Source organism: Cavia porcellus, unplaced genomic scaffold, assembly GCF_034190915.1.
Source record: "Cavia porcellus strain 051 isolate PalLab524CR breed Dunkin Hartley unplaced genomic scaffold, mCavPor4.1 scaffold_1, whole genome shotgun sequence".
NCBI classification, from domain to species: domain Eukaryota; kingdom Metazoa; phylum Chordata; class Mammalia; order Rodentia; family Caviidae; genus Cavia; species Cavia porcellus.
In genome coordinates this window covers 148363560-148371057 of record NW_026947484.1, presented here as the reverse complement: position 1 = coordinate 148371057, position 7498 = coordinate 148363560, and positions in this window count along the sequence as shown.

The window sequence follows — 7498 nt, the reverse complement described above, 5'->3', positions numbered from 1 at the left end:
TTGGACCTTGAAGGGATAATTAGCATTAGATTTGGTTAAGAAGGTGGGGCTCCCATGACTGCATTAGTGGCTGTACAAGAAGAGGAAGACAACCATGAACTAACACATGTTCTCTGTTTCACCATGCCATGCCATGCCCTGCCTTGGGACTTTGCAAAGCAGGCTTGCCAACAAGAGAGACCTCGATAAATCTTGAACTTCCCAGTGTTCAGCACCATGAACTTAACAAACCTTCACCTACATAAATTATTCAGTCTATCATATTCAGTTATAACAGAAAACAAATTGTAACAACTACCTTCAACTACAAGATAAAAACAGATGGGGGGTCAGATTTCAAAACACTTAAATATCAACCACATACATCAATTAGACCCTGTGTGACTTCTAATTTGAAAGAGGCTATTTAAAATGTATTGACTGAATATTTAATGATATTAGTGTCATGTGTGAGATGTGACAATAATTTGTTGAGAGAGAAAATGTGTTTCTGTATGGTATGATGTCTAACATTTTGTTCAAAAATACGAAGAGGTTTGGGGAAATAAAAAGGTTATAGAAGACACAAGTTTGTCCCCCTGTCAAACTTAGCTGATGGGCATTATCCTCTTATCTCTTCCTCATGTGTTGAAAAATAAAATTGAAAGACTAAGAAGAAACCAGTACCTCGGAAATGTTTTGCCTCTTATTCTGTCCCTCCCACAAGGCACATAGAATCTCCAGATCCAAACAAACATCTACATAATGATATCAATATCATATTTTGGGTGTACATGTGCACACTTATAGAAAGAATATAATGTTTCATATGAAACTGGAGTCTTACACTTCTGGAAATATTTCTGATTCTCTAGTGCAATACTTCCCTATATTCCATAAAGAGATAAACAGGTCATACGTGGGATGTCAAAAGAAATTGCCTTGTTTTGCAATCATTTCCAACTTCCACTCAGTACAAAAATCCGAGTGAGTGCTAAAAGGGAAATGTCTTGTGACAAGGTCAGGCGAGACAGATGAGAAATATGGCTTGTGATGAAAAACTAACAGGTGCGTGTTTTATTGGCATGATAAATGTGAAAAACCAGATGTGGAATCCCATATAACATCATACTAAACGTTTTTAAGTATATCTTTCCCCAAAGAAGCTTTTTTCCTTGCTCTTATTCCTGTCATTCTGACCATAACTTTGGCAAGCCTCTTAGGGACCAGGACAAAAGAGTTTATGGAGATTCTATTTTTACAGGAAACGCATAGAATCCTGCAGCATGACCCTCATCCAAGTGAGTAAGCCGCTGTGTTCCTTGCAGAGGGGATGGGGGTCAGACAGATACCAGTTTAGGCTTCTCTACAGGGACACAGTGTGCGGAACCAATCAGCATGCACCTCCTAACAGCAGAGCAACACTGGGTTGACCCTCACTGGAAACAGGGAAAGATATTGGCAGAGGAAAGGCAAACTAGATTGGGGGGCTATCTTTATTTTTGTTTTGCATTACTATTCCATGCTTACTTGCTTATTTGCTAGAAAGCTTGAAAAACAGGAAGAATCAATTATGTATATACATATTATATCATAATATATAATTTAATATATAATATAATTTTATATTATAATATAATAATATACACAATAATATAATATATATTTATATATAAAATATTTATATATATATATTTCTGTCTATATATATGAAACCAACATGTTATACATGATAAATTACGTGATTTTCATTAAATAAAAAGTAAACTGTAAAAAGCCAAATCAACTCAGTGCCCAAGATGGCTCTTAATCTCTTTTGCAAAGTTGCAAGTACAGAGTCCTAAGGACACTGGGAGACTTCTGAAGCAAAAATATGTCCTAATTATGTCCTCGGTTACTAGCAGAATGCTTAGCACATTTCTGCTCAATAAAGGATACAATACATGAGCTCAGGAGCAAGAGGGGAAAGATGTCAGGTCACATATATGGCTACATTAGTAGAGAAACGTTCATCTCAGAAATCTCTGCATCAGGACTGTGTCCTCTCAGAACTGGCATCTGATTGCTCAATAATAAGACTCCACACTCGCACTCTGACACAGGCCTTCCTCTTCTTCCACCTGGAAGATAAAATTTCACTGGCCCCTATGCTGGTTAACTTTATGTGACAGCTTGGCTAGGCCACAGTCTCCAATTGTCTGGTGAAATACTAGTCTTGACATGGCTAGGAAGATACCTTAAATATGATATAAGCATTTCAAAATCAATAGATGTGGTTGGGTATGGTGACACACACATGTCATTCCAGTACTCTGAGAGGCTGAGGCAGAAGGACTGCAAGTTCAAGCCCAACCTGGGCAGTTTAAGTAGTTAGTAAGACTCTGTTTCAAAGTTAAAAAGCCAGGGATATAGGTCAGTGTAAAGGCTCTGAGTTCAATCCCCAATAGCATTAGGTTTTGTAGACATGAAGTAAACAGATTACCCTCCATAATATTGGGAAGCTCAGCCAATCGGTGAAGGGCTTTTGAGAGATAAAAGACTGAGATCCCTTAAGGAAAAGGACTTCGGCCTCCAGCCTGCCTTTGAGCTCAGCTGAAACACTGTCACCTCTTCCCAGAATCCCGTCTGCTCACCTACCCGTAGATGTCACACTTGTCAGCATTTATCTCACAATCACATGAACCTACTCCCTGAAGTTCTCTCTGTGTCTTTTTCTCTGTGTCCCTGATTCTCTCTGTCTGTCTGTCTCTGTCTCTGTCTTTCTCCCTTTGTCACAAACTGCGCCCTTGCTGTGTCTGCTTCTCTGCGAAGCCCTGACTAGTACACACCCTAACTGCCTCATGTTTCCAGGCCGTCTTCCTCATTCTTCCTACCTGATCTATCATACAGCCAGTGCCCAGGGACTGTGTGTCTACGATGCAGCCTGGGCCCTGTACAGTACTTCCATCACCTCCCCAGATCACACGACCACCCTTCTCCTGGCACACTAAACCTCAGGCCTTTTGTGAAGCCCCTATGTACACAGTCCATGGGTCAAGTTGAAAGCTCATCACTTAAGACTGCAATATTGTGATTGTTTACTTCAATGTCCTCTCTGCCTCCTCTCCATATGGTACAAATGAGGTTCACAAAAGAAGAAGAAGAAGATGATGATGATGGAGAAGAGAAAGAGGAAGAAGAAGAAGAAGAAGAAGAAGAAGAAGAAGAAGAAGAAGAAGAAGAAGAAGAAGAAGAAGAAGAAGAAGAAGAAACAGAGGGATCACTTAAATATATGAATATATGTTCGGTAGTTTCTTTAACAAATGAGTGCATCACAAATGCCTCCAGAGTTTGAGAATATTAGATTGCTATCTTTAAGGGGAAAAAAATTAAGCTGACTGTAGTAATATTGGGGAAATCCTGCAATATTAAATTTTAAAGAGACCCTGCTAGGATTCATTTTCGTCAAGACAGACCAAAAATGTGCTGGGGCCTGTGTATTTGTCATATTTGTCAGTACCAATAGATTTAGAACCTATCAGCTGGTAAATTAGCCTGGATGCTCAGAGCAGCTCCACAGGACTCCGAGACATGCCGCCGTCTTGGCATTTACAGACAAAGAGCACGGCACAGTCACGTGTCAGGCAGAGACAGGCTGGCCTGCGTGTGCTGCCCGGAGGAAAGGGACTCACAAAGGTGGTGGCCCAGCCACAGCCTCTCACTGGAGCTGGGCAGCCTCAGCAGACAGAGCAGGCCCCAGATGCTCCAGCTGGGGTAGAAGAAATATTAAATATACATACACACACATACATATACATATGTACACATATACCTATATATATATGTACACACATACACATACAGCTGGAAATAGCCAGTACGATATTGTCACCATTCACCAACACAATAAAACTCAAAATCTCCACAATCTGCTCACTTTAATCTGTCCTATGCACTGTTCCCATGAAATTGCTTACTGTGGCAAGCTACTTAACTACTCAAAGGTCTTTGACAGATTCCTGCTAATTACAGATTGAAGCTCCATATTTATCAGCCCGATATTCTAGACCATGTACTTTCTTCCTGATCAGACATAGGATTTTTGTGTCCTTTCCCCTGAGTAGGAGGGTAACCCTTAAGACTGCCTCCTCTCAGTAAAGCTCTTCTAACTATTCCAGCCAGTATTGCTGTCATGTTTCTGGAGATCATTTGCATTTAAACTGTGAGAAGAACAGACCTGCACACTGTCATGCAGTGTTAACTGATTAATGTGAGCATGCGTGTCTTAGTAACATCTAAATCATAAACTCCTTGAGGGCAAGGCTCTCCAGTCGAAAGAACACTACATTCAGAACCAGCCTCGCTCTGCACTGCCGCTTACTTATGTGGTTCCCTTGGGCAATTTACTTAAACTTTTTTTCTTCATGTGGAAGAATCCTGTATATCCTTAAGCTCTCTCAGAGAGGGTGAGAATCAGGTTAGCTTTTCAAAAGTGCTAAAGTACTTTACTAATAAAAAATCAAGATCATACATTTTTGTGAGATATTAATCAATATATAAAGAGAAATACTGTTGGTATTATTCACCTCATATATATATGTAATTGCATACTTATATAAACACATGTATTTATATCTTATACATACCTATATACTTATAACTACATAAAAATAAACAAACTACTTTGAAATTAGTGTTAAATTAGGTGCATGTCAAAAAAAATTAGGTGCATGTCCTAATTTTTCAATTTAGTATCATAAGGACATCAATTAAAATATGAGCTTCAGAAGGTCCGAGGCTAACACTTAACCTGACAGAGAATTTTTCTGTTCAATCTTTGATAAATAAATTTACCAAAAATGAAATAGGCTAGTTTATTATAATTATCTGTAATGTTCTGAAACCATCAATATGACAGGAAGATTGGTGAATTCTAAACAGACTCTGTAAAATTGCTAGGATCTAATTATCTAAGAGATTAACCTTTTGTACCGCTTGGCACTAAGAAACCCAAATTCAACATAGAAAGAGAAAACTGAAATGGTTGCTGCTCTCACTTCCGTGAGGGAACAATGACAGATTTTTGTGTTACATTCAAAGCAAAAAATTCTATCACTAGCTCAGGATGTCCTCTGGGAGAATGGCTGACAAAGCATGGTGTCAACATGGCTTTCATCTCTAAACTCAGATTAAAGGTCAAGAGCATGCAAGTGGTGTTCAACGTGCTCTATGACAATGGAACGGGATTCTGCCACAGAGGAGACATATAGCTTTTTCAACAATCTCATCAAAATCCCCCCTTGTGCCATAATTCACATCAAATATAAAGTTGAAAATGGCAGCAACATGGCCCCAGAGTCACACGGTCTGATCTAATTTAAGTCAATGGAAATAGAAATGAGACCCTTTGTCCTAGACATATGCAGAAAGATGAATGCGGACAGAAGGACCTCAGGCAGTTCTAAAGAGTCAGCTGCAGAAAGGCAGAGCTCCTAAGCCTCTGGCATAAGAGCTTCTCGTAAAACAAATCTCTACTGTTTGATGGGCAGAGGGACCAAATTCTGGGAATAAACATCATTTAGATATAGCGATGCTCTCTAAAAGATCTCAGTCTGTAAGTTAAGATAAAAATAATAACCAGATCACTTTGTTTTAAATTACCAAGTGCTAAACAGAGGTATGGGTTGTAGCAAAGTAGAAGATTATGTTAATATCCCTAGCAATGGTGATGTCAGGGGCACTGGCTCAGACTGACCAAGGGTAAGCCAGCAACAGAAACTTCAAATATTTCAAAGGATGACTGCTGCTAGATATCCATGAACCTCCCTGTGGGGACCACCATCAGAAAGCCATAGATTTTACAACCATCTGCTTACACACTCTCTTTACATTTGAATTTAGTGGGCACCTGCTGAGTGCTAAGCACCATGCTGGCCATGCCTGTTAATATTTATTTATCTTTTTTGGCTCAAGACTCAACTACCAACATTGTAGATCTGTCAAAGAAACTAAAACCAATTTATTACAACAAATGATGGTGGTATAACTTGTTTGATATACCACAATTCACGGTAAGAATTATTGGTTCCACTCTATAGGTGAAAAAAATGTGGTCCCATCAATTAAATAAGTGCCCAAAGCCACTCAGTGTAATGTAGGAGCCAGAATTTCATTCTGGGGGTATCCTACCTCAAGTTCAAAATGTTTTCATTCAAAGAACCCCAATCCTCAGAAAACATACCAGCAACTTCAGTTGTGCCTTTTCTCTCAAATTTTATACTGATTATTGGTACTTTTGTCAGTTTGGAATGTCAAAGTATCATCACCTGAGTGGCCTTAGTTATCTTTAAGTTGCTGAGACAAAATTCCAACACTCACAAATTAAAGGAGTAAAGGTTTATTTTGATCACAGTAGATTCCAAGGCAGGGCAGCATGACAGAGGGGGAATTGCCTAGGAGAAACAGTCTACGGCAGGGCAGGCAGGAGGCAGCAGGTAGCAAGCCTGCCTTTCCCTTTTATTCCATCCAGACCACAACCCTTTTAGGTGATGCCACACACACCAAAGGCAGTGCTTTTGTCTTCAGTAAATCCATACATCCACAACCAAAAGTATGATCATTCTAATCAGTGGCCTGATTTAGCACCACACACCCAAGACCCAACCAGCTCTGAAAAACCCCAATGTATGAGCATATGAGGCTTTGGAGAGACATTTAAGTATAACCCATAACAGTGGCATAAATAATAAAAATTAAATTTCTTATAATTCTGGGGCCGAGAAATGCAAAATCTAAGTGCCAACTGACTTCCTGAGGCAGGCCCCATGCTTGCAAGCACTTCTGTTCATACTGTATTCTCACAAAGAGGGACAGAGAGAATTTTCTTCTTAGAAGTATAGTTCTATAAAATTAGACCCCCTAATGACTTCATTTAACCTTAATTATTTCCTAAAGACCCTCTCTCCAGATACAGTCACACTGGGAGTTAGGGCTTCTACATATGAATTTGAGGACTTGGGAGGCATAACTCAGTGTGTAATGAATTTCCTTCAAACTGGTTTTTCTCACCCGGAGAAAATGGTTTTTTCAGATCTGGCTTTCTATCCTTTTCCACCAAATACTCTTACATGATTATTCCCTTGTGTTCATGAATTTGTATAGCGCGTGCTTTGAATAGCAGCTTCTAAAAATAGCTATGAGAATTTGATGAATTAAGGAGATAAATTTTTATTCTATCCCCTCTAAGAATCCAGTACATTTATGGACAACAAAATAATAACAAATAACGTTGAGCGGTCATAACATGAGAGAATATACAAATGGAAGCTGGAAATGTTAAAACAACTCAAAGGCATCTGGCGTCCTCTTGAGAAATACAGCCCAACAAGGGTGCCAACCTGCTGACCAGAATTCTCATCATAATGTTGCCAGGAGGCCATGAAGGTAGAGAACAGGGCTAACTAAGAATGTAGGGAGACACCAGGAAGATAGTGTGGGCGGAATCACCTCTAACCTCAACTCTGTACACAGAATGGTTCAA